The sequence below is a fragment of the Grus americana genome, chromosome 16, assembly GCF_028858705.1.
Source record: "Grus americana isolate bGruAme1 chromosome 16, bGruAme1.mat, whole genome shotgun sequence".
In the NCBI taxonomy this organism is placed as follows: Eukaryota; Metazoa; Chordata; class Aves; order Gruiformes; family Gruidae; genus Grus; species Grus americana.
The window spans coordinates 1,196,674-1,224,558 of record NC_072867.1 but is presented as its reverse complement, the minus strand read 5'-3'; positions in this window follow the sequence as shown (position 1 = coordinate 1,224,558).

Below are 27,885 nucleotides of genomic sequence, written 5' to 3'. Positions count from 1 at the left end.
GGGCAGCTTCCTTGGAGGAGTCTGGGGCTGCTACCTGGGATCTGAGGTCTCTACAGAAGAGGCAAAAAGACTCTGGGATGTGCCTGGGAAGAGTCTTGGGTGAATCCCCGAGTAGAGTGTATCAGTCAAATTAGGAAAAACATCTCGGGCAGCTTCCTTGGAGGAGTCTGGGGCTGCTACCTGGGATCTGATGTCTCTACAGAAGAGGTGAAAATACTCTGGGATGTGCCTGGGAGGAGTCTTGGGTGAATCCCAGAATAAAGTGCAGCCATGAAATTAGGAAAAACATCTCAGGCAGTTACCTTGGAGGAGTCTGGGGCTGCTACCTGGGATCTGATGTCTCTACAGAAGAGGCAAAAAGACTCTGGGATGTGCCTGGGAGGAGTCTTGGGTGAATCCCAGAGTAGAGTGTATCAGTCAAATTAGGAAAAACATCTCAGCTGGTTTCCTTGGAGGACTCTGGGGCTGCTACCTGGGATCTGATTTCTCCACAGAAGAGGTGAAAATACTCTGGGATGTGCCTGGGAGGAGTCTTGGGTGAATCCCAGAATATATTTTATGCTTGAAATTAGGAAAAACATCTCAGGCAGCTTCCTTGGAGGAGTCTGGGGCTGCTACCTGGGATCTGAGGCCTCTACAGAAGAGGTGAAAATACTGTGGGAGGTGCCTGGCAGGAGTCTCGGGTGAATCCCAGAATAAAGTGCGTCCATGAAATTAGGAAAAACATCTGAGGCAGCTTCCTTGGAGGAGTCTGGGGCTGCTACCTGGTGTCTGAGGTCTCTGCAGAAGAGGTGAAAATACTCCGGGATGTGCTTGGGAGGAGTCTTGGGTGAATCCCAGAGTCGAGATTTTCTTCCAAAGCAGGAAAATTGTCTCCGGTAGCTTCCTTGGAGGAGTCTGGGGCTGCTACCTGGGATCCCAGGCCTCTAAAGGAGAGGGGAAAAGATTCTGGGGTTTGCCTGGAGGAGTCTTGGGTGAATCCCAGAATACAGTGCGGCCATGAAATTAGGAAAAACATCTCAGGCAGTTACCTTGGAGGAGTCTGGGGCTGCTACCTGGGATCTGAGGTCTCTACAGAAGAGTTGATAATAGTCTGGGATGTGCCAGGGAGGAGTCTTGGGTGAATCCCAGAATAAAGTGCGGCCATGAAATTAGGAAAAACATCTCAGGCAGCTTCCTTGGAGGAGTCTGGGGCTGCTACCTGGGATCTGATTTCTCCACAGAAGAGGTGAAAATACTCTGGGATGTGCCTGGGAGGAGTCTTGGGTGAATCCCAGAATAAAGTGCAGCCATGAAATTAGGAAAAACATCTCAGGCAGCTTCCTTGGAGGAGTCTGGGGCTGCTACCTGGGATCCCAGGCCTCTAAAGCAGAGGTGAAAATACTCTGGGATGTGCCTGGGAGGAGTCTTGGGTGAATCCCAGAATAAAGTGCAGCCATGAAATTAGGAAAAACATCTCAGGCAGCTTCCTTGGAGGAGTCTGGGGCTGCTACCTTGGATCCCAGGCCTCTAAAGGAGAGGGGAAAAGATTCTGGGATGTGCCTGGGAGGAGTCTTGGGTGAATCCCAGAATAAAGTGCGGCCATGAAATTAGGAAAAACATCTCAGGCAGCTTCCTTGGAGGAGTCTGGGGCTGCTACCTGGGATCTGAGGTCTCTACAGAAGAGGTGAAAATACTCTGGGATGTGCCTGGGAGGAGTCTTGGGTGAATCCCAGAATAAAGTGCAGCCATGAAATTAGGAAAAACATCTCAGGCAGCTTCCTTGGAGGAGTCTGGGGCTGCTACCTTGGATCCCAGGCCTCTAAAGGAGAGGGGAAAAGATTCTGGGATGTGCCCGGGAGGAGTCTTGGGTGAATCCCAGAATAAAGTGCGGCCATGAAATTAGGAAAAACATCTCAGGCAGCTTCCTTGGAGGAGTCTGGGGCTGCTACCTGGGATCTGATTTCTCCACAGAAGAGGTGAAAATACTCTGGGATGTGCCTGGGAGGAGTCTTGGGTGAATCCCAGAATATAGTGTATGCTTGAAATTAGGAAAAACATCTCAGGGAGCTTCCTTGGAGGAGTCTGGGGCTGCTACCTGGGATCTGATTTCTCCACAGAAGAGGTGAAAATACTCTGGGATGTGCCCGGGAGGAGTCTTGGGTGAATCCCAGAATAAAGTGCAGCCATGAAATTAGGAAAAACATCTCAGGCAGCTTCCTTGGAGGAATCTGGGGCTGCTACCTGGGATCCCAGGCCTCTAAAGCAGAGGTGAAAATACTCTGGGATGTGCCTGGGAGGAGTCTTGGGTGAATCCCAGAATAAAGTGCAGCCATGAAATTAGGAAAAACATCTCAGGCAGCTTCCTTGGAGGAGTCTGGGGCTGCTACCTGGGATCTGATGTCTCTACAGAAGAGGCAAAAAGACTCTGGGATGTGCCTGGGAGGAGTCTTGGGTGAATCCCCGAGTAGAGTGTATCAGTCAAATTAGGAAAAACATCTCGGGCAGCTTCCTTGGAGTAGTCTGGGGCTGCTACCTGGGATCTGATTTCTCCACAGAAGAGGTGAAAATACTCTGGGATGTGCCTGGGAGGAGTCTTGGGTGAATCCCAGAATAAAGTGCAGCCATGAAATTAGGAAAAACATCTCAGGCAGCTTCCTTGGAGGAGTCTGGGGCTGCTACCTTGGATCCCAGGCCTCTAAAGGAGAGGGGAAAAGATTCTGGGATGTGCCTGGGAGGAGTCTTGGGTGAATCCCAGAATAAAGTGCGGCCATGAAATTAGGAAAAACATCTCAGGCAGCTTCCTTGGAGGAGTCTGGGGCTGCTACCTGGGATCTGAGGCCTCTACAGAAGAGGTGAAAATACTCTGGGATGTGCCTGGGAGGAGTCTTGGGTGAATCCCAGAATAAAGTGCAGCCATGAAATTAGGAAAAACATCTCAGGCAGCTTCCTTGGAGGAGTCTGGGGCTGCTACCTTGGATCCCAGGCCTCTAAAGGAGAGGGGAAAAGATTCTGGGATGTGCCCGGGAGGAGTCTTGGGTGAATCCCAGAATAAAGTGCGGCCATGAAATTAGGAAAAACATCTCAGGCAGCTTCCTTGGAGGAGTCTGGGGCTGCTACCTGGGATCTGATTTCTCCACAGAAGAGGTGAAAATACTCTGGGATGTGCCTGGGAGGAGTCTTGGGTGAATCCCAGAATATATTTTATGCTTGAAATTAGGAAAAACATCTCAGGCAGCTTCCTTGGAGGAGTCTGGGGCTGCTACCTGGGATCTGAGGCCTCTACAGAAGAGGTGAAAATACTCTGGGAGGTGCCTGGCAGGAGTCTCGGGTGAATCCCAGAATAAAGTGCGTCCATGAAATTAGGAAAAACATCTGAGGCAGCTTCCTTGGAGGAGTCTGGGGCTGCTACCTGGTGTCTGAGGTCTCTGCAGAAGAGGTGAAAATACTCCGGGATGTGCTTGGGAGGAGTCTTGGGTGAATCCCAGAGTAGAGATTTTCTTCCAAAGCAGGAAAATTGTCTCCGGTAGCTTCCTTGGAGGAGTCTGGGGCTGCTACCTGGGATCCCAGGCCTCTAAAGGAGAGGGGAAAAGATTCTGGGGTGTGCCTGGAGGAGTCTTGGGTGAATCCCAGAATACAGTGCGGCCATGAAATTAGGAAAAACATCTCAGGCAGTTACCTTGGAGGAGTCTGGGGCTGCTACCTGGGATCTGAGGTCTCTACAGAAGAGTTGATAATAGTCTGGGATGTGCCCGGGAGGAGTCTTGGGTGAATCCCAGAATAAAGTGCGGCCATGAAATTAGGAAAAACATCTCAGGCAGCTTCCTTGGAGGAGTCTGGGGCTGCTACCTGGGATCTGATTTCTCCACAGAAGAGGTGAAAATACTCTGGGATGTGCCTGGGAGGAGTCTTGGGTGAATCCCAGAATAAAGTGCAGCCATGAAATTAGGAAAAACATCTCAGGCAGCTTCCTTGGAGGAATCTGGGGCTGCTACCTGGGATCCCAGGCCTCTAAAGCAGAGGTGAAAATACTCTGGGATGTGCCTGGGAGGAGTCTTGGGTGAATCCCAGAATAAAGTGCAGCCATGAAATTAGGAAAAACATCTCAGGCAGCTTCCTTGGAGGAGTCTGGGGCTGCTACCTTGGATCCCAGGCATCTAAAGGAGAGGGGAAAAGATTCTGGGATGTGCCCGGGAGGAGTCTTGGGTGAATCCCAGAATAAAGTGCAGCCATGAAATTAGGAAAAACATCTCAGGCAGCTTCCTTGGAGGAATCTGGGGCTGCTACCTGGGATCCCAGGCCTCTAAAGCAGAGGTGAAAATACTCTGGGATGTGCCTGGGAGGAGTCTTGGGTGAATCCCAGAATAAAGTGCAGCCATGAAATTAGGAAAAACATCTCAGGCAGCTTCCTTGGAGGAGTCTGGGGCTGCTACCTGGGATCTGATGTCTCTACAGAAGAGGCAAAAATACTCTGGGATGTGCCTGGGAGGAGTCTTGGGTGAATCCCCGAGTAGAGTGTATCAGTCAAATTAGGAAAAACATCTCGGGCAGCTTCCTTGGAGGAGTCTGGGGCTTCTACCTGGTGTCTGAGGTCTCTGCAGAAGAGGTGAAAATACTCCGGGATGTGCTTGGGAGGAGTCTTGGGTGAATCCCAGAGTCGAGATTTTCTTCCAAAGCAGGAAAATTGTCTCCGGTAGCTTCCTTGGAGGAGTCTGGGGCTGCTACCTGGGATCCCAGGCCTCTAAAGGAGAAGGGAAAAGATTCTGGGATTTGCCTGGAGGAGTCTTGGGTGAATCCCAGAATACAGTGCGGCCATGAAATTAGGAAAAACATCTCAGGCAGTTACCTTGGAGGAGTCTGGGGCTGCTACCTGGGATCTGAGGTCTCTACAGAAGAGTTGATAATAGTCTGGGATGTGCCCGGGAGGAGTCTTGGGTGAATCCCAGAATACAGTGTACGCATGAAATTAGGAAAAACATCTGAGGCAGCTTCCTTGGAGGAGTCTGGGGCTGCTACCTGGGATCTGATGTCTCTACAGAAGAGGCAAAAAGACTCTGGGATGTGCCTGGGAAGAGTCTTGGGTGAATCCCCGAGTAGAGTGTATCAGTCAAATTAGGAAAAACATCTCGGGCAGCTTCCTTGGAGGAGTCTGGGGCTGCTACCTGGGATCTGATTTCTCCACAGAAGAGGTGAAAATACTCTGGGATATGCCTGGGAGGAGTCTTGGGTGAATCCCAGAATAAAGTGCAGCCTTGAAATTAGGAAAAACATCTCAGGCAGCTTCCTTGGAGGAGTCTGGGGCTGCTACCTGGGATCCCAGGCCTCTAAAGGAGAGGGGAAAAGATTCTGGGATGTGCCTGGGAGGAGTCTTGGGTGAATCCCAGAATACAGTGCGGCCATGAAATTAGGAAAAACATCTCAGGCAGCTTCCTTGGAGGAGTCTGGGGCTGCTACCTTGGATCCCAGGCCTCTAAAGGAGAGGGGAAAAGATTCTGGGATGTGCCTGGGAGGAGTCTTGGGTGAATCCCAGAATAAAGTGCAGCCATGAAATTAGGAAAAACATCTCAGGCAGCTTCCTTGGAGGAGTCTGGGGCTGCTACCTTGGATCCCAGGCCTCTAAAGGAGAGGGGAAAAGATTCTGGGATGTGCCCGGGAGGAGTCTTGGGTGAATCCCAGAATAAAGTGCGGCCATGAAATTAGGAAAAACATCTCAGGCAGCTTCCTTGGAGGAGTCTGGGGCTGCTACCTGGGATCTGATTTCTCCACAGAAGAGGTGAAAATACTCTTTGATGTGCCTGGGAGGAGTCTTGGGTGAATCCCAGAATATATTTTATGCTTGAAATTAGGAAAAACATCTCAGGCAGCTTCCTTGGAGGAGTCTGGGGCTGCTACCTGGGATCTGAGGCCTCTACAGAAGAGGTGAAAATACTGTGGGAGGTGCCTGGCAGGAGTCTCGGGTGAATCCCAGAATAAAGTGTGTCCATGAAATTAGGAAAAACATCTGAGGCAGCTTCCTTGGAGGAGTCTGGGGCTGCTACCTGGTGTCTGAGGTCTCTGCAGAAGAGGTGAAAATACTCCGGGATGTGCTTGGGAGGAGTCTTGGGTGAATCCCAGAGTAGAGATTTTCTTCCAAAGCAGGAAAATTGTCTCCGGTAGCTTCCTTGGAGGAGTCTGGGGCTGCTACCTGGGATCCCAGGCCTCTAAAGGAGAGGGGAAAAGATTCTGGGATTTGCCTGGAGGAGCCTTGGGTGAATCCCAGAATACAGTGCGGCCATGAAATTAGGAAAAACATCTCAGGCAGTTACCTTGGAGGAGTCTGGGGCTGCTACCTGGGATCTGAGGTCTCTACAGAAGAGTTGATAATAGTCTGGGATGTGCCCGGGAGGAGTCTTGGGTGAATCCCAGAATACAGTGTACGCATGAAATTAGGAAAAACATCTGAGGCAGCTTCCTTGGAGGAGACTGGGGCAGCTTCCTTGGAGGAGTCTGGGGCTGCTACCTGGGATCTGATGTCTCTACAGAAGAGGCAAAAAGACTCTGGGATGTGCCTGGGAAGAGTCTTGGGTGAATCCCCGAGTAGAGTGTATCAGTCAAATTAGGAAAAACATCTCGGGCAGCTTCCTTGGAGGAGTCTGGGGCTGCTACCTGGGATCTGATTTCTCCACAGAAGAGGTGAAAATACTCTGGGATGTGCCTGGGAGGAGTCTTGGGTGAATCCCAGAATAAAGTGCAGCCATGAAATTAGGAAAAACATCTCAGGCAGTTACCTTGGAGGAGTCTGGGGCTGCTACCTGGGATCTGATGTCTCTACAGAAGAGGCAAAAAGACTCTGGGATGTGCCTGGGAGGAGTCTTGGGTGAATCCCAGAGTAGAGTGTATCAGTCAAATTAGGAAAAACATCTCAGCTGGTTTCCTTGGAGGACTATGGGGCTGCTACCTGGGATCTGATTTCTCCACAGAAGAGGTGAAAATACTCTGGGATGTGCCTGGGAGGAGTCTTGGGTGAATCCCAGAATATATTTTATGCTTGAAATTAGGAAAAACATCTCAGGCAGCTTCCTTGGAGGAGTCTGGGGCTGCTACCTGGGATCTGAGGCCTCTACAGAAGAGGTGAAAATACTCTGGGATGTGCCTGGCAGGAGTCTCGGGTGAATCCCAGAATAAAGTGCGTCCATGAAATTAGGAAAAACATCTGAGGCAGCTTCCTTGGAGGAGTCTGGGGCTGCTACCTGGTGTCTGAGGTCTCTGCAGAAGAGGTGAAAATACTCCGGGATGTGCTTGGGAGGAGTCTTGGGTGAATCCCAGAGTCGAGATTTTCTTCCAAAGCAGGAAAATTGTCTCCGGTAGCTTCCTTGGAGGAGTCTGGGGCTGCTACCTGGGATCCCAGGCCTCTAAAGGAGAGGGGAAAAGATTCTGGGGTTTGCCTGGAGGAGTCTTGGGTGAATCCCAGAATACAGTGCGGCCATGAAATTAGGAAAAACATCTCAGGCAGCTTCCTTGGAGGAGTCTGGGGCTGCTACCTGGGATCTGAGGTCTCTACAGAAGAGTTGATAATAGTCTGGGATGTGCCCGGGAGGAGTCTTGGGTGAATCCCAGAATAAAGTGCGGCCATGAAATTAGGAAAAACATCTCAGGCAGCTTCCTTGGAGGAGTCTGGGGCTGCTACCTGGGATCTGATTTCTCCACAGAAGAGGTGAAAATACTCTGGGATGTGCCTGGGAGGAGTCTTGGGTGAATCCCAGAATAAAGTGCAGCCATGAAATTAGGAAAAACATCTCAGGCAGCTTCCTTGGAGGAATCTGGGGCTGCTACCTGGGATCCCAGGCCTCTAAAGCAGAGGTGAAAATACTCTGGGATGTGCCTGGGAGGAGTCTTGGGTGAATCCCAGAATAAAGTGCAGCCATGAAATTAGGAAAAACATCTCAGGCAGCTTCCTTGGAGGAGTCTGGGGCTGCTACCTTGGATCCCAGGCCTCTAAAGGAGAGGGGAAAAGATTCTGGGATGTGCCTGGGAGGAGTCTTGGGTGAATCCCAGAATAAAGTGCGGCCATGAAATTAGGAAAAACATCTCAGGCAGCTTACTTGGAGGAGTCTGGGGCTGCTACCTGGGATCTGAGGCCTCTACAGAAGAGGTGAAAATACTCTGGGATGTGCCTGGGAGGAGTCTTGGGTGAATCCCAGAATAAAGTGCGGCCATGAAATTAGGAAAAACATCTCAGGCAGCTTCCTTGGAGGAGTCTGGGGCTGCTACCTGGGATCTGATTTCTCCACAGAAGAGGTGAAAATACTCTGTGATGTGCCTGGGAGGAGTCTTGGGTGAATCCCAGAATATATTTTATGCTTGAAATTAGGAAAAACATCTCAGGGAGCTTCCTTGGAGGAGTCTGGGGCTGCTACCTGGGATCTGATTTCTCCACAGAAGAGGTGAAAATACTCTGGGATGTGCCCGGGAGGAGTCTTGGGTGAATCCCAGAATAAAGTGCAGCCATGAAATTAGGAAAAACATCTCAGGCAGCTTCCTTGGAGGAATCTGGGGCTGCTACCTGGGATCCCAGGCCTCTAAAGCAGAGGTGAAAATACTCTGGGATGTGCCTGGGAGGAGTCTTGGGTGAATCCCAGAATAAAGTGCAGCCATGAAATTAGGAAAAACATCTCAGGCAGCTTCCTTGGAGGAGTCTGGGGCTGCTACCTGGGATCTGATGTCTCTACAGAAGAGGGCAAAAGACTCTGGGATGTGCCTGGGAGGAGTCTTGGGTGAATCCCCGAGTAGAGTGTATCAGTCAAATTAGGAAAAACATCTCGGGCAGCTTCCTTGGAGTAGTCTGGGGCTGCTACCTGGGATCTGATTTCTCCACAGAAGAGGTGAAAATACTCTGGGATGTGCCTGGGAGGAGTCTTGGGTGAATCCCAGAATAAAGTGCAGCCATGAAATTAGGAAAAACATCTCAGGCAGCTTCCTTGGAGGAGTCTGGGGCTGCTACCTTGGATCCCAGGCCTCTAAAGGAGAGGGGAAAAGATTCTGGGATGTGCCTGGGAGGAGTCTTGGGTGAATCCCAGAATAAAGTGCGGCCATGAAATTAGGAAAAACATCTCAGGCAGCTTCCTTGGAGGAGTCTGGGGCTGCTACCTGGGATCTGAGGCCTCTACAGAAGAGGTGAAAATACTCTGGGATGTGCCTGGGAGGAGTCTTGGGTGAATCCCAGAATAAAGTGCGGCCATGAAATTAGGAAAAACATCTCAGGCAGCTTCCTTGGAGGAGTCTGGGGCTACTACCTTGGATCCCAGGCCTCTAAAGGAGAGGGGAAAAGATTCTGGGATGTGCCCGGGAGGAGTCTTGGGTGAATCCCAGAATAAAGTGCGGCCATGAAATTAGGAAAAACATCTCAGGCAGCTTCCTTGGAGGAGTCTGGGGCTGCTACCTGGGATCTGATTTCTCCACAGAAGAGGTGAAAATACTCTGGGATGTGCCTGGGAGGAGTCTTGGGTGAATCCCAGAATATATTTTATGCTTGAAATTAGGAAAAACATCTCAGGCAGCTTCCTTGGAGGAGTCTGGGGCTGCTACCTGGGATCTGAGGCCTCTACAGAAGAGGTGAAAATACTGTGGGAGGTGCCTGGCAGGAGTCTCGGGTGAATCCCAGAATAAAGTGCGTCCATGAAATTAGGAAAAACATCTGAGGCAGCTTCCTTGGAGGAGTCTGGGGCTGCTACCTGGTGTCTGAGGTCTCTGCAGAAGAGGTGAAAATACTCCGGGATGTGCTTGGGAGGAGTCTTGGGTGAATCCCAGAGTCGAGATTTTCTTCCAAAGCAGGAAAATTGTCTCCGGTAGCTTCCTTGGAGGAGTCTGGGGCTGCTACCTGGGATCCCAGGCCTCTAAAGGAGAGGGGAAAAGATTCTGGGATTTGCCTGGAGGAGTCTTGGGTGAATCCCAGAATACAGTGCGGCCATGAAATTAGGAAAAACATCTCAGGCAGTTACCTTGGAGGAGTCTGGGGCTGCTACCTGGGATCTGAGGTCTCTACAGAAGAGTTGATAATAGTCTGGGATGTGCCCGGGAGGAGTCTTGGGTGAATCCCAGAATACAGTGTACGCATGAAATTAGGAAAAACATCTGAGGCAGCTTCCTTGGAGGAGACTGGGGCAGCTTCCTTGGAGGAGTCTGGGGCTGCTACCTGGGATCTGAGGTCTCTACAGAAGAGGCAAAAAGACTCTGGGATGTGCCTGGGAAGAGTCTTGGGTGAATCCCCGAGTAGAGTGTATCAGTCAAATTAGGAAAAACATCTCGGGCAGCTTCCTTGGAGGAGTCTGGGGCTGCTACCTGGGATCTGATTTCTCCACAGAAGAGGTGAAAATACTCTGGAAAGTGCCTGGGAGGAGTCTTGGGTGAATCCCAGAGTAGAGTGTATCAGTCAAATTAGGAAAAACATCTCGGGCAGCTTCCTTGGAGGAGTCTGGGGCTGCTACCTGGGATCTGATGTCTCTACAGAAGAGGCAAAAAGACTCTGGGATGTGCCCGGGAGGAGTCTTGGGTGAATCCCCGAGTAGAGTGTATCAGTCAAATTAGGAAAAACATCTCAGGCAGCTTCCTTGGAGGAGTCTGGGGCTGCTACCTGGGATCTGAGGTCTCTACAGAAGAGTTGATAATAGTCTGGGATGTGCCCGGGAGGAGTCTTGGGTGAATCCCAGAATACAGTGTACGCATGAAATTAGGAAAAACATCTGAGGCAGCTTCCTTGGAGGAGACTGGGGCAGCTTCCTTGGAGGAGTCTGGGGCTGCTACCTGGGATCTGATGTCTCTACAGAAGAGGCAAAAAGACTCTGGGATGTGCCTGGGAAGAGTCTTGGGTGAATCCCCGAGTAGAGTGTATCAGTCAAATTAGGAAAAACATCTCGGGCAGCTTCCTTGGAGGAGTCTGGGGCTGCTACCTGGGATCTGATTTCTCCACAGAAGAGGTGAAAATACTCTGGAATGTGCCTGGGAGGAGTCTTGGGTGAATCCCAGAATAAAGTGCAGCCATGAAATTAGGAAAAACATCTCAGGCAGCTTCCTTGGAGGAGTCTGGGGCTGCTACCTGGGATCTGATGTCTCTACAGAAGAGGCAAAAAGACTCTGGGATGTGCCTGGGAGGAGTCTTGGGTGAATCCCCGAGTAGAGTGTATCAGTCAAATTAGGAAAAACATCTCGGGCAGCTTCCTTGGAGTAGTCTGGGGCTGCTACCTGGGATCTGATTTCTCCACAGAAGAGGTGAAAATACTCTGGGATGTGCCTGGGAGGAGTCTTGGGTGAATCCCAGAATAAAGTGCAGCCATGAAATTAGGAAAAACATCTCGGGCAGCTTCCTTGGAGGAGTCTGGGGCTGCTACCTTGGATCCCAGGCCTCTAAAGAAGAGGGGAAAATACTCTGGGATGTGCCTGGGAGGAGTCTTGGGTGAATCCCAGAATAAAGTGCAGCCATGAAATTAGGAAAAACATCTCAGGCAGCTTCCTTGGAGGAGTCTGGGGCTGCTACCTTGGATCCCAGGCCTCTAAAGGAGAGGGGAAAAGATTCTGGGATGTCCCCGGGAGGAGTCTTGGGTGAATCCCAGAATAAAGTGCGGCCATGAAATTAGGAAAAACATCTCAGGCAGCTTCCTTGGAGGAGTCTGGGGCTGCTACCTGGGATCTGATTTCTCCACAGAAGAGGTGAAAATACTCTGGGATGTGCCTGGGAGGAGTCTTGGGTGAATCCCAGAATATATTTTATGCTTGAAATTAGGAAAAACATCTCAGGCAGCTTCCTTGGAGGAGTCTGGGGCTGCTACCTGGGATCTGAGGCCTCTACAGAAGAGGTGAAAATACTGTGGGAGGTGCCTGGCAGGAGTCTCGGGTGAATCCCAGAATAAAGTGCGTCCATGAAATTAGGAAAAACATCTGAGGCAGCTTCCTTGGAGGAGTCTGGGGCTGCTACCTGGTGTCTGAGGTCTCTGCAGAAGAGGTGAAAATACTCCGGGATGTGCTTGGGAGGAGTCTTGGGTGAATCCCAGAGTCGAGATTTTCTTCCAAAGCAGGAAAATTGTCTCCGGTAGCTTCCTTGGAGGAGTCTGGGGCTGCTACCTGGGATCCCAGGCCTCTAAAGGAGAGGGGAAAAGATTCTGGGATTTGCCTGGAGGAGTCTTGGGTGAATCCCAGAATACAGTGCGGCCATGAAATTAGGAAAAACATCTCAGGCAGCTTCCTTGGAGGAGTCTGGGGCTGCTACCTGGGATCTGAGGTCTCTACAGAAGAGTTGATAATAGTCTGGGATGTGCCCGGGAGGAGTCTTGGGTGAATCCCAGAATACAGTGTACGCATGAAATTAGGAAAAACATCTCAGGCAGCTTCCTTGGAGGAGACTGGGGCAGCTTCCTTGGAGGAGTCTGGGGCTGCTACCTGGGATCTGAGGTCTCTACAGAAGAGGCAAAAAGACTCTGGGATGTGCCTGGGAGGAGTCTTGGGTGAATCCCCGAGTAGAGTGTATCAGTCAAATTAGGAAAAACATCTCGGGCAGCTTCCTTGGAGGAGTCTGGGGCTGCTACCTGGGATCTGATTTCTCCACAGAAGAGGTGAAAATACTCTGGAAAGTGCCTGGGAGGAGTCTTGGGTGAATCCCAGAGTAGAGTGTATCAGTCAAATTAGGAAAAACATCTCGGGCAGCTTCCTTGGAGGAGTCTGGGGCTGCTACCTGGGATCTGATGTCTCTACAGAAGAGGCAAAAAGACTCTGGGATGTGCCCGGGAGGAGTCTTGGGTGAATCCCAGAGTAGAGTGTATCAGTCAAATTAGGAAAAACATCTCAGGCAGCTTCCTTGGAGGAGTCTGGGGCTGCTACCTGGGATCTGATTTCTCCACAGAAGAGGTGAAAATACTCTGGGATGTGCCTGGGAGGAGTCTTGGGTGAATCCCAGAGTCGAGATTTTCTTCCAAAGCAGGAAAATTGTCTCCGGTAGCTTCCTTGGAGGAGTCTGGGGCTGCTACCTGGGATCTGATTTCTCCACAGAAGAGGTGAAAATACTCTGGGATGTGCCTGGCAGGAGTCTTGGGTGAATCCCAGAGTTGAGATTTTCCTTCAAAGCAGGAAAAGCAACTCGGGTGGTTTCCTTGGAGTAGTCTGGGGCTGCTACCTGGGATCTGATTTCTCCACAGAAGAGGTGAAAATACTCTGGGATGTGCCTGGGAGGAGTCTTGGGTGAATCCCAGAATAAAGTGCAGCCATGAAATTAGGAAAAACATCTCAGGCAGCTTCCTTGGAGGAGTCTGGGGCTGCTACCTGGGATCTGATTTCTCCACAGAAGAGGTGAAAATACTCTGGGATGTGCCTGGGAGGAGTCTTGGGTGAATCCCAGAGTACAGATTTTCTTCCAAAGCAGGAAAATTGTCTCCGGTAGCTTCCTTGGAGGAGTCTGGGGCTGCTACCTGGGATCCCAGGCCTCTAAAGGAGAGGGGAAAAGATTCTGGGATTTGCCTGGAGGAGCCTTGGGTGAATCCCAGAATACAGTGCGGCCATGAAATTAGGAAAAACATCTCAGGCAGTTACCTTGGAGGAGTCTGGGGCTGCTACCTGGGATCTGAGGTCTCTACAGAAGAGTTGATAATAGTCTGGGATGTGCCCGGGAGGAGTCTTGGGTGAATCCCAGAATACAGTGTACGCATGAAATTAGGAAAAACATCTGAGGCAGCTTCCTTGGAGGAGACTGGGGCAGCTTCCTTGGAGGAGTCTGGGGCTGCTACCTGGGATCTGAGGTCTCTACAGAAGAGGCAAAAAGACTCTGGGATGTGCCTGGGAAGAGTCTTGGGTGAATCCCCGAGTAGAGTGTATCAGTCAAATTAGGAAAAACATCTCGGGCAGCTTCCTTGGAGGAGTCTGGGGCTGCTACCTGGGATCTGATTTCTCCACAGAAGAGGTGAAAATACTCTGGGATGTGCCTGGGAGGAGTCTTGGGTGAATCCCAGAATAAAGTGCAGCCATGAAATTAGGAAAAACATCTCAGGCAGCTTCCTTGGAGGAGTCTGGGGCTGCTACCTTGGATCCCAGGCCTCTAAAGGAGAGGGGAAAAGATTCTGGGATGTGCCCGGGAGGAGTCTTGGGTGAATCCCAGAATAAAGTGCGGCCATGAAATTAGGAAAAACATCTCAGGCAGCTTCCTTGGAGGAGTCTGGGGCTGCTACCTGGGATCTGATTTCTCCACAGAAGAGGTGAAAATACTCTTGGATGTGCCTGGGAGGAGTCTTGGGTGAATCCCAGAATAAAGTGCGGCCATGAAATTAGGAAAAACATCTCAGGCAGCTTCCTTGGAGGAGTCTGGGGCTGCTACCTGGGATCCCAGGCCTCTAAAGGAGAGGGGAAAATACTCTGGGATGTGCCTGGGAGGAGTCTTGGGTGAATCCCAGAATAAAGTGCAGCCATGAAATTAGGAAAAACATCTCAGGCAGCTTCCTTGGAGGAGTCTGGGGCTGCTACCTGGGATCTGAGGCCTCTACAGAAGAGGTGAAAATACTGTGGGAGGTGCCTGGCAGGAGTCTCGGGTGAATCCCAGAATAAAGTGCGTCCATGAAATTAGGAAAAACATCTGAGGCAGCTTCCTTGGAGGAGTCTGGGGCTGCTACCTGGTGTCTGAGGTCTCTGCAGAAGAGGTGAAAATACTCCGGGATGTGCTTGGGAGGAGTCTTGGGTGAATCCCAGAGTCGAGATTTTCTTCCAAAGCAGGAAAATTGTCTCCGGTAGCTTCCTTGGAGGAGTCTGGGGCTGCTACCTGGGATCCCAGGCCTCTAAAGGAGAGGGGAAAAGATTCTGGGATTTGCCTGGAGGAGTCTTGGGTGAATCCCAGAATACAGTGCGGCCATGAAATTAGGAAAAACATCTCAGGCAGTTACCTTGGAGGAGTCTGGGGCTGCTACCTGGGATCTGAGGTCTCTACAGAAGAGTTGATAATAGTCTGGGATGTGCCCGGGAGGAGTCTTGGGTGAATCCCAGAATACAGTGTACGCATGAAATTAGGAAAAACATCTGAGGCAGCTTCCTTGGAGGAGACTGGGGCAGCTTCCTTGGAGGAGTCTGGGGCTGCTACCTGGGATCTGAGGTCTCTACAGAAGAGGCAAAAAGACTCTGGGATGTGCCTGGGAAGAGTCTTGGGTGAATCCCCGAGTAGAGTGTATCAGTCAAATTAGGAAAAACATCTCGGGCAGCTTCCTTGGAGGAGTCTGGGGCTGCTACCTGGGATCTGATTTCTCCACAGAAGAGGTGAAAATACTCTGGAAAGTGCCTGGGAGGAGTCTTGGGTGAATCCCAGAGTAGAGTGTATCAGTCAAATTAGGAAAAACATCTCGGGCAGCTTCCTTGGAGGAGTCTGGGGCTGCTACCTGGGATCTGATGTCTCTACAGAAGAGGCAAAAAGACTCTGGGATGTGCCCGGGAGGAGTCTTGGGTGAATCCCAGAGTAGAGTGTATCAGTCAAATTAGGAAAAACATCTCAGGCAGCTTCCTTGGAGGAGTCTGGGGCTGCTACCTGGGATCTGATTTCTCCACAGAAGAGGTGAAAATACTCTGGGATGTGCCTGGGAGGAGTCTTGGGTGAATCCCAGAGTCGAGATTTTCTTCCAAAGCAGGAAAATTGTCTCCGGTAGCTTCCTTGGAGGAGTCTGGGGCTGCTACCTGGGATCTGATTTCTCCACAGAAGAGGTGAAAATACTCTGGGAGGTGCCTGGCAGGAGTCTTGGGTGAATCCCAGAGTTGAGATTTTCCTTCAAAGCAGGAAAAGCAACTCGGGTGGTTTCCTTGGAGTAGTCTGGGGCTGCTACCTGGGATCTGATTTCTCCACAGAAGAGGTGAAAATACTCTGGGATGTGCCTGGGAGGAGTCTTGGGTGAATCCCAGAATAAAGTGCAGCCATGAAATTAGGAAAAACATCTCAGGCAGCTTCCTTGGAGGAGTCTGGGGCTGCTACCTGGGATCTGATTTCTCCACAGAAGAGGTGAAAATACTCTGGGATGTGCCTGGGAGGAGTCTTGGGTGAATCCCAGAGTACAGATTTTCTTCCAAAGCAGGAAAATTGTCTCCGGTAGCTTCCTTGGAGGAGTCTGGGGCTGCTACCTGGGATCCCAGGCCTCTAAAGGAGAGGGGAAAAGATTCTGGGATTTGCCTGGAGGAGTCTTGGGTGAATCCCAGAATACAGTGCGGCCATGAAATTAGGAAAAACATCTCAGGCAGTTACCTTGGAGGAGTCTGGGGCTGCTACCTGGGATCTGAGGTCTCTACAGAAGAGTTGAAAATAGTCTGGGATGTGCCCGGGAGGAGTCTTGGGTGAATCCCAGAATACAGTGTACGCATGAAATTAGGAAAAACATCTGAGGCAGCTTCCTTGGAGGAGACTGGGGCAGCTTCCTTGGAGGAGTCTGGGGCTGCTACCTGGGATCTGATGTCTCTACAGAAGAGGCAAAAAGACTCTGGGATGTGCCTGGGAAGAGTCTTGGGTGAATCCCCGAGTAGAGTGTATCAGTCAAATTAGGAAAAACATCTCGGGCAGCTTCCTTGGAGGAGTCTGGGGCTGCTACCTGGGATCTGATTTCTCCACAGAAGAGGTGAAAATACTCTGGGATGTGCCTGGGAGGAGTCTTGGGTGAATCCCAGAATAAAGTGCAGCCATGAAATTAGGAAAAACATCTCAGGCAGCTTCCTTGGAGGAGTCTGGGGCTGCTACCTTGGATCCCAGGCCTCTAAAGGAGAGGGGAAAAGATTCTGGGATGTGCCCGGGAGGAGTCTTGGGTGAATCCCAGAATAAAGTGCGGCCATGAAATTAGGAAAAACATCTCAGGCAGCTTCCTTGGAGGAGTCTGGGGCTGCTACCTGGGATCTGAGGCCTCTACAGAAGAGGTGAAAATACTGTGGGAGGTGCCTGGCAGGAGTCTCGGGTGAATCCCAGAATAAAGTGCGTCCATGAAATTAGGAAAAACATCTGAGGCAGCTTCCTTGGAGGAGTCTGGGGCTGCTACCTGGTGTCTGAGGTCTCTGTAGAAGAGGTGAAAATACTCCGGGATGTGCTTGGGAGGAGTCTTGGGTGAATCCCAGAGTAGAGATTTTCTTCCAAAGCAGGAAAATTGTCTCCGGTAGCTTCCTTGGAGGAGTCTGGGGCTGCTACCTGGGATCCCAGGCCTCTAAAGGAGAGGGGAAAAGATTCTGGGATTTGCCTGGAGGAGTCTTGGGTGAATCCCAGAATACAGTGCGGCCATGAAATTAGGAAAAACATCTCAGGCAGTTACCTTGGAGGAGTCTGGGGCTGCTACCTGGGATCTGAGGTCTCTACAGAAGAGTTGATAATAGTCTGGGATGTGCCCGGGAGGAGTCTTGGGTGAATCCCAGAATACAGTGTACGCATGAAATTAGGAAAAACATCTGAGGCAGCTTCCTTGGAGGAGTCTGGGGCTGCTACCTGGGATCTGATGTCTCTACAGAAGAGGCAAAAAGACTCTGGGATGTGCCTGGGAGGAGTCTTGGGTGAATCCCCGAGTAGAGTGTATCAGTCAAATTAGGAAAAACATCTCGGGCAGCTTCCTTGGAGGAGTCTGGGGCTGCTACCTGGGATCTGATTTCTCCACAGAAGAGGTGAAAATACTCTGGGATATGCCTGGGAGGAGTCTTGGGTGAATCCCAGAATAAAGTGCAGCCTTGAAATTAGGAAAAACATCTCAGGCAGCTTCCTTGGAGGAGTCTGGGGCTGCTACCTGGGATCCCAGGCCTCTAAAGGAGAGGGGAAAAGATTCTGGGATTTGCCTGGAGGAGTCTTGGGTGAATCCCAGAATACAGTGCGGCCATGAAATTAGGAAAAACATCTCAGGCAGTTACCTTGGAGGAGTCTGGGGCTGCTACCTGGGATCTGAGGTCTCTACAGAAGAGTTGATAATAGTCTGGGATGTGCCCGGGAGGAGTCTTGGGTGAATCCCAGAATACAGTGTACGCATGAAATTAGGAAAAACATCTGAGGCAGCTTCCTTGGAGGAGACTGGGGCAGCTTCCTTGGAGGAGTCTGGGGCTGCTACCTGGGATCTGAGGTCTCTACAGAAGAGGCAAAAAGACTCTGGGATGTGCCTGGGAAGAGTCTTGGGTGAATCCCCGAGTAGAGTGTATCAGTCAAATTAGGAAAAACATCTCGGGCAGCTTCCTTGGAGGAGTCTGGGGCTGCTACCTGGGATCTGATTTCTCCACAGAAGAGGTGAAAATACTCTGGGAAGTGCCTGGGAGGAGTCTTGGGTGAATCCCCGAGTAGAGTGTATCAGTCAAATTAGGAAAAACATCTCGGGCATCTTTCTTGGAGGAGTCTGGGGCTGCTACCTGGGATCTGATGTCTCTACAGAAGAGGCAAAAAGACTCTGGGATGTGCCTGGGAGGAGTCTTGGGTGAATCCCCGAGTAGAGTGTATCAGTCAAATTAGGAAAAACATCTCGGGCAGCTTCCTTGGAGGAGTCTGGGGCTGCTACCTGGGATCTGATTTCTCCACAGAAGAGGTGAAAATACTCTGGGATGTGCCTGGGAGGAGTCTTGGGTGAATCCCAGAATAAAGTGCAGCCATGAAATTAGGAAAAACATCTCAGGCAGCTTCCTTGGAGGAGTCTGGGGCTGCTACCTTGGATCCCAGGCCTCTAAAGAAGAGGGGAAAAGATTCTGGGATGTGCCTGGGAGGAGTCTTGGGTGAATCCCAGAATAAAGTGCGTCCATGAAATTAGGAAAAACATCTCAGGCAGCTTCCTTGGAGGAGTCTGGGGCTGCTACCTTGGATCCCAGGCCTCTAAAGAAGAGGGGAAAAGATTCTGGGATGTGCCTGGGAGGAGTCTTGGGTGAATCCCAGAATAAAGTGCGGCCATGAAATTAGGAAAAACATCTCAGGCAGCTTCCTTGGAGGAGTCTGGGGCTGCTACCTGGGATCTGATGTCTCTACAGAAGAGGTGAAAATACTCTGGGATGTGCCTGGGAGGAGTCTTGGGTGAATCCCAGAATAAAGTGCAGCCATGAAATTAGGAAAAACATCTCAGGCAGCTTCCTTGGAGGAGTCTGGGGCTGCTACCTTGGATCCCAGGCCTCTAAAGGAGAGGTGAAAAGATTCTGGGATGTGCCCGGGAGGAGTCTTGGGTGAATCCCAGAATAAAGTGCGGCCATGAAATTAGGAAAAACATCTCAGGCAGCTTCCTTGGAGGAGTCTGGGGCTGCTACCTGGGATCTGATTTCTCCACAGAAGAGGTGAAAATACTCTGGGATGTGCCTGGGAGGAGTCTTGGGTGAATCCCAGAATATATTTTATGCTTGAAATTAGGAAAAACATCTCAGGCAGCTTCCTTGGAGGAGTCTGGGGCTGCTACCTGGGATCTGAGGCCTCTACAGAAGAGGTGAAAATACTGTGGGAGGTGCCTGGCAGGAGTCTCGGGTGAATCCCAGAATAAAGTGCGTCCATGAAATTAGGAAAAACATCTGAGGCAGCTTCCTTGGAGGAGTCTGGGGCTGCTACCTGGTGTCTGAGGTCTCTGCAGAAGAGGTGAAAATACTCCGGGATGTGCTTGGGAGGAGTCTTGGGTGAATCCCAGAGTCGAGATTTTCTTCCAAAGCAGGAAAATTGTCTCCGGTAGCTTCCTTGGAGGAGTCTGGGGCTGCTACCTGGGATCCCAGGCCTCTAAAGGAGAGGGGAAAAGATTCTGGGATTTGCCTGGAGGAGTCTTGGGTGAATCCCAGAATACAGTGCGGCCATGAAATTAGGAAAAACATCTCAGGCAGTTACCTTGGAGGAGTCTGGGGCTGCTACCTGGGATCTGAGGTCTCTACAGAAGAGTTGATAATAGTCTGGGATGTGCCCGGGAGGAGTCTTGGGTGAATCCCAGAATACAGTGTACGCATGAAATTAGGAAAAACATCTGAGGCAGCTTCCTTGGAGGAGACTGGGGCAGCTTCCTTGGAGGAGTCTGGGGCTGCTACCTGGGATCTGAGGTCTCTACAGAAGAGGCAAAAAGACTCTGGGATGTGCCTGGGAAGAGTCTTGGGTGAATCCCCGAGTAGAGTGTATCAGTCAAATTAGGAAAAACATCTCGGGCAGCTTACTTGGAGGAGTCTGGGGCTGCTACCTGGGATCTGATTTCTCCACAGAAGAGGTGAAAATACTCTGGAAAGTGCCTGGGAGGAGTCTTGGGTGAATCCCAGAGTAGAGTGTATCAGTCAAATTAGGAAAAACATCTCGGGCAGCTTCCTTGGAGGAGTCTGGGGCTGCTACCTGGGATCTGATGTCTCTACAGAAGAGGCAAAAAGACTCTGGGATGTGCCCGGGAGGAGTCTTGGGTGAATCCCCGAGTAGAGTGTATCAGTCAAATTAGGAAAAACATCTCGGGCAGCTTCCTTGGAGGAGTCTGGGGCTGCTACCTGGGATCTGATGTCTCTACAGAAGAGGCAAAAAGACTCTGGGATGTGCCTGGGAGGAGTCTTGGGTGAATCCCCGAGTAGAGTGTATCAGTCAAATTAGGAAAAACATCTCGGGCAGCTTCCTTGGAGGAGTCTGGGGCTGCTACCTGGGATCTGATTTCTCCACAGAAGAGGTGAAAATACTCTGGGATGTGCCTGGGAGGAGTCTTGGGTGAATCCCAGAATAAAGTGCAGCCATGAAATTAGGAAAAACATCTCAGGCAGCTTCCTTGGAGGAGTCTGGGGCTGCTACCTTGGATCCCAGGCCTCTAAAGAAGAGGGGAAAAGATTCTGGGATGTGCCTGGGAGGAGTCTTGGGTGAATCCCAGAATAAAGTGCGGCCATGAAATTAGGAAAAACATCTCAGGCAGCTTCCTTGGAGGAGTCTGGGGCTGCTACCTGGGATCCCAGGCCTCTAAAGGAGAGGGGAAAATACTCTGGGATGTGCCTGGGAGGAGTCTTGGGTGAATCCCAGAATAAAGTGCAGCCATGAAATTAGGAAAAACATCTCAGGCAGCTTCCTTGGAGGAGTCTGGGGCTGCTACCTTGGATCCCAGGCCTCTAAAGGAGAGGGGAAAAGATTCTGGGATGTGCCCGGGAGGAGTCTTGGGCGAATCCCAGAATACAGTGCGGCCATGAAATTAGGAAAAACATCTCAGGCAGCTTCCTTGGAGGAGTCTGGGGCTGCTACCTGGGATCTGAGGTCTCTGTAGAAGAGGTGAAAATACTCTGGGATGTGCCTGGGAGGAGTCTTGGGTGAATCCCAGAATATATTTTATGCTTGAAATTAGGAAAAACATCTCAGGCAGCTTCCTTGGAGGAGTCTGGGGCTGCTACCTGGGATCTGAGGCCTCTACAGAAGAGGTGAAAATACTGTGGGAGGTGCCTGGCAGGAGTCTCGGGTGAATCCCAGAATAAAGTGCGTCCATGAAATTAGGAAAAACATCTGAGGCAGCTTCCTTGGAGGAGTCTGGGGCTGCTACCTGGTGTCTGAGGTCTCTGCAGAAGAGGTGAAAATACTCCGGGATGTGCTTGGGAGGAGTCTTGGGTGAATCCCAGAGTCGAGATTTTCTTCCAAAGCAGGAAAATTGTCTCCGGTAGCTTCCTTGGAGGAGTCTGGGGCTGCTACCTGGGATCCCAGGCCTCTAAAGGAGAGGGGAAAAGATTCTGGGATTTGCCTGGAGGAGCCTTGGGTGAATCCCAGAATACAGTGCGGCCATGAAATTAGGAAAAACATCTCAGGCAGTTACCTTGGAGGAGTCTGGGGCTGCTACCTGGGATCTGAGGTCTCTACAGAAGAGTTGATAATAGTCTGGGATGTGCCCGGGAGGAGTCTTGGGTGAATCCCAGAATACAGTGTACGCATGAAATTAGGAAAAACATCTGAGGCAGCTTCCTTGGAGGAGACTGGGGCAGCTTCCTTGGAGGAGTCTGGGGCTGCTACCTGGGATCTGAGGTCTCTACAGAAGAGGCAAAAAGACTCTGGGATGTGCCTGGGAAGAGTCTTGGGTGAATCCCCGAGTAGAGTGTATCAGTCAAATTAGGAAAAACATCTCGGGCAGCTTCCTTGGAGGAGTCTGGGGCTGCTACCTGGGATCTGATTTCTCCACTGAAGAGGTGAAAATACTCTGGAAAGTGCCTGGGAGGAGTCTTGGGTGAATCCCAGAGTAGAGTGTATCAGTCAAATTAGGAAAAACATCTCGGGCAGCTTCCTTGGAGGAGTCTGGGGCTGCTACCTGGGATCTGATGTCTCTACAGAAGAGGCAAAAAGACTCTGGGATGTGCCCGGGAGGAGTCTTGGGTGAATCCCAGAGTAGAGTGTATCAGTCAAATTAGGAAAAACATCTCAGGCAGCTTCCTTGGAGGAGTCTGGGGCTGCTACCTGGGATCTGAGGTCTCTACAGAAGAGTTGATAATAGTCTGGGATGTGCCCGGGAGGAGTCTTGGGTGAATCCCAGAATACAGTGTACGCATGAAATTAGGAAAAACATCTGAGGCAGCTTCCTTGGAGGAGACTGGGGCAGCTTCCTTGGAGGAGTCTGGGGCTGCTACCTGGGATCTGATGTCTCTACAGAAGAGGCAAAAAGACTCTGGGATGTGCCTGGGAAGAGTCTTGGGTGAATCCCCGAGTAGAGTGTATCAGTCAAATTAGGAAAAACATCTCGGGCAGCTTCCTTGGAGGAGTCTGGGGCTGCTACCTGGGATCTGATTTCTCCACAGAAGAGGTGAAAATACTCTGGAATGTGCCTGGGAGGAGTCTTGGGTGAATCCCAGAATAAAGTGCAGCCATGAAATTAGGAAAAACATCTCAGGCAGTTACCTTGGAGGAGTCTGGGGCTGCTACCTGGGATCTGATGTCTCTACAGAAGAGGCAAAAAGACTCTGGGATGTGCCTGGGAGGAGTCTTGGGTGAATCCCCGAGTAGAGTGTATCAGTCAAATTAGGAAAAACATCTCGGGCAGCTTCCTTGGAGGAGTCTGGGGCTGCTACCTGGGATCTGATTTCTCCACAGAAGAGGTGAAAATACTCTGGGATGTGCCTGGGAGGAGTCTTGGGTGAATCCCAGAATAAAGTGCAGCCATGAAATTAGGAAAAACATCTCAGGCAGCTTCCTTGGAGGAGTCTGGGGCTGCTACCTTGGATCCCAGGCCTCTAAAGAAGAGGGGAAAAGATTCTGGGATGTGCCTGGGAGGAGTCTTGGGTGAATCCCAGAATAAAGTGCGGCCATGAAATTAGGAAAAACATCTCAGGCAGCTTCCTTGGAGGAGTCTGGGGCTGCTACCTGGGATCTGAGGCCTCTACAGAAGAGGTGAAAATACTGTGGGAGGTGCCTGGCAGGAGTCTCGGGTGAATCCCAGAATAAAGTGCGTCCATGAAATTAGGAAAAACATCTGAGGCAGCTTCCTTGGAGGAGTCTGGGGCTGCTACCTTGGATCCCAGGCCTCTAAAGGAGAGGGGAAAAGATTCTGGGATGTGCCCGGGAGGAGTCTTGGGTGAATCCCAGAATAAAGTGCAGCCATGAAATTAGGAAAAACATCTCAGGCAGCTTCCTTGGAGGAGTCTGGGGCTGCTACCTGGGATCTGATTTCTCCACAGAAGAGGTGAAAATACTCTGGGATGTGCCTGGGAGGAGTCTTGGGTGAATCCCAGAATATATTTTATGCTTGAAATTAGGAAAAACATCTCAGGCAGCTTCCTTGGAGGAGTCTGGGGCTGCTACCTGGGATCTGAGGCCTCTACAGAAGAGGTGAAAATACTGTGGGAGGTGCCTGGCAGGAGTCTCGGGTGAATCCCAGAATAAAGTGCGTCCATGAAATTAGGAAAAACATCTGAGGCAGCTTCCTTGGAGGAGTCTGGGGCTGCTACCTGGTGTCTGAGGTCTCTGCAGAAGAGGTGAAAATACTCCGGGATGTGCTTGGGAGGAGTCTTGGGTGAATCCCAGAGTCGAGATTTTCTTCCAAAGCAGGAAAATTGTCTCCGGTAGCTTCCTTGGAGGAGTCTGGGGCTGCTACCTGGGATCCCAGGCCTCTAAAGGAGAGGGGAAAAGATTCTGGGATTTGCCTGGAGGAGTCTTGGGTGAATCCCAGAATACAGTGCGGCCATGAAATTAGGAAAACATCTCAGGCAGTTACCTTGGAGGAGTCTGGGGCTGCTACCTGGGATCTGAGGTCTCTACAGAAGAGTTGATAATAGTCTGGGATGTGCCCGGGAGGAGTCTTGGGTGAATCCCAGAATACAGTGTACGCATGAAATTAGGAAAAACATCTGAGGCAGCTTCCTTGGAGGAGACTGGGGCAGCTTCCTTGGAGGAGTCTGGGGCTGCTACCTGGGATCTGATGTCTCTACAGAAGAGGCAAAAAGACTCTGGGATGTGCCTGGGAAGAGTCTTGGGTGAATCCCCGAGTAGAGTGTATCAGTCAAATTAGGAAAAACATCTCGGGCAGCTTCCTTGGAGGAGTCTGGGGCTGCTACCTGGGATCTGATTTCTCCACAGAAGAGGTGAAAATACTCTGGGATGTGCCTGGGAGGAGTCTTGGGTGAATCCCAGAATAAAGTGCAGCCTTGAAATTAGGAAAAACATCTCAGGCAGCTTCCTTGGAGGAGTCTGGGGCTGCTACCTTGGATCCCAGGCCTCTAAAGAAGAGGGGAAAAGATTCTGGGATGTGCCTGGGAGGAGTCTTGGGTGAATCCCAGAATAAAGTGCGGCCATGAAATTAGGAAAAACATCTCAGGCAGCTTCCTTGGAGGAGTCTGGGGCTGCTACCTGGGATCTGAGGCCTCTACAGAAGAGGTGAAAATACTCTGGGAGGTGCCTGGCAGGAGTCTCGGGTGAATCCCAGAATAAAGTGCGTCCATGAAATTAGGAAAAACATCTCAGGCAGCTTCCTTGGAGGAGTCTGGGGCTGCTACCTTGGATCCCAGGCCTCTAAAGGAGAGGGGAAAAGATTCTGGGATGTGCCCGGGAGGAGTCTTGGGTGAATCCCAGAATAAAGTGCGGCCATGAAATTAGGAAAAACATCTCAGGCAGCTTCCTTGGAGGAGTCTGGGGCTGCTACCTGGGATCTGATTTCTCCACAGAAGAGGTGAAAATACTCTGGGATGTGCCTGGCAGGAGTCTCGGGTGAATCCCAGAATATATTTTATGCTTGAAATTAGGAAAAACATCTCAGGCAGCTTCCTTGGAGGAGTCTGGGGCTGCTACCTGGGATCTGAGGCCTCTACAGAAGAGGTGAAAATACTGTGGGAGGTGCCTGGCAGGAGTCTCGGGTGAATCCCAGAATAAAGTGCGTCCATGAAATTAGGAAAAACATCTGAGGCAGCTTCCTTGGAGGAGTCTGGGGCTGCTACCTGGTGTCTGAGGTCTCTGCAGAAGAGGTGAAAATACTCCGGGATGTGCTTGGGAGGAGTCTTGGGTGAATCCCAGAGTCGAGATTTTCTTCCAAAGCAGGAAAATTGTCTCCGGTAGCTTCCTTGGAGGAGTCTGGGGCTGCTACCTGGGATCCCAGGCCTCTAAAGGAGAGGGGAAAAGATTCTGGGATTTGCCTGGAGGAGTCTTGGGTGAATCCCAGAATACAGTGCGGCCATGAAATTAGGAAAAACATCTCAGGCAGCTTCCTTGGAGGAGTCTGGGGCTGCTACCTGGGATCTGATTTCTCTACAGAAGAGGTGAAAATACTCTGGAAAGTGCCTGGGAGGAGTCTTGGGTGAATCCCAGAGTAGAGTGTATCAGTCAAATTAGGAAAAACATCTCGGGCAGCTTCCTTGGAGGAGTCTGGGGCTGCTACCTGGGATCTGATGTCTCTACAGAAGAGGCAAAAAGACTCTGGGATGTGCCCGGGAGGAGTCTTGGGTGAATCCCAGAGTAGAGTGTATCAGTCAAATTAGGAAAAACATCTCAGGCAGCTTCCTTGGAGTAGTCTGGGGCTGCTACCTGGGATCTGATTTCTCCACAGAAGAGGTGAAAATACTCTGGGATGTGCCTGGGAGGAGTCTTGGGTGAATCCCAGAGTCGAGATTTTCTTCCAAAGCAGGAAAATTGTCTCCGGTAGCTTCCTTGGAGGAGTCTGGGGCTGCTACCTGGGATCTGATTTCTCCACAGAAGAGGTGAAAATACTCTGGGAGGTGCCTGGCAGGAGTCTTGGGTGAATCCCAGAGTTGAGATTTTCCTTCAAAGCAGGAAAAGCAACTCGGGTGGTTTCCTTGGAGTAGTCTGGGGCTGCTACCTGGGATCTGATTTCTCCACAGAAGAGGTGAAAATACTCTGGGATGTGCCTGGGAGGAGTCTTGGGTGAATCCCAGAATAAAGTGCGTCCATGAAATTAGGAAAAACATCTCAGGCAGCTTCCTTGGAGGAGTCTGGGGCTGCTACCTGGGATCTGATTTCTCCACAGAAGAGGTGAAAATACTCTGGGATGTGCCTGGGAGGAGTCTTGGGTGAATCCCAGAGTACAGATTTTCTTCCAAAGCAGGAAAATTGTCTCCGGTAGCTTCCTTGGAGGAGTCTGGGGCTGCTACCTGGGATCCCAGGCCTCTAAAGGAGAGGGGAAAAGATTCTGGGATTTGCCTGGAGGAGCCTTGGGTGAATCCCAGAATACAGTGCGGCCATGAAATTAGGAAAAACATCTCAGGCAGTTACCTTGGAGGAGTCTGGGGCTGCTACCTGGGATCTGAGGTCTCTACAGAAGAGTTGATAATAGTCTGGGATGTGCCCGGGAGGAGTCTTGGGTGAATCCCAGAATACAGTGTACGCATGAAATTAGGAAAAACATCTGAGGCAGCTTCCTTGGAGGAGACTGGGGCAGCTTCCTTGGAGGAGTCTGGGGCTGCTACCTGGGATCTGATGTCTCTACAGAAGAGGCAAAAAGACTCTGGGATGTGCCTGGGAAGAGTCTTGGGTGAATCCCCGAGTAGAGTGTATCAGTCAAATTAGGAAAAACATCTCGGGCAGCTTCCTTGGAGGAGTCTGGGGCTGCTACCTGGGATCTGATTTCTCCCCAGAAGAGGTGAAAATACTCTGGGATGTGCCTGGGAGGAGTCTTGGGTGAATCCCAGAGTAGAGTGTATCAGTCAAATTAGGAAAAACATCTCGGGCAGCTTCCTTGGAGGAGTCTGGGGCTGCTACCTGGGATCTGATGTCTCTACAGAAGAGGCAAAAAGACTCTGGGATGTGCCCGGGAGGAGTCTTGGGTGAATCCCAGAGTAGAGTGTATCAGTCAAATTAGGAAAAACATCTCAGGCAGCTTCCTTGGAGGAGTCTGGGGCTGCTACCTGGGATCTGATGTCTCTACAGAAGAGGTGAAAATACTCTGGGATGTGCCTGGGAGGAGTCTTGGGTGAATCCCCGAGTAGAGTGTATCAGTCAAATTAGGAAAAACATCTCGGGCAGCTTCCTTGGAGGAGTCTGGGGCTGCTACCTGGGATCTGATGTCTCTACAGAAGAGGCAAAAATACTCTGGGATGTGCCCGGGAGGAGTCTTGGGTGAATCCCAGAGTAGAGTGTATCAGTCAAATTAGGAAAAACATCTCAGGCAGCTTCCTTGGAGGAGTCTGGGGCTGCTACCTGGGATCTGAGGTCTCTACAGAAGAGGCAAAAAGTCTCTGGGATGTGCCTGGGAGGAGTCTTGGGTGAATCCCCGAGTAGAGTGTATCAGTCAAATTAGGAAAAACATCTCGGGCAGCTTCCTTGGAGTAGTCTGGGGCTGCTACCTGGGATCTGATTTCTCCACAGAAGAGGTGAAAATACTCTGGGATGTGCCTGGGAGGAGTCTTGGGTGAATCCCAGAATAAAGTGCAGCCATGAAATTAGGAAAAACATCTCAGGCAGCTTCCTTGGAGGAGTCTGGGGCTGCTACCTTGGATCCCAGGCCTCTAAAGAAGAGGGGAAAAGATTCTGGGATGTGCCTGGGAGGAGTCTTGGGTGAATCCCAGAATAAAGTGCGTCCATGAAATTAGGAAAAACAT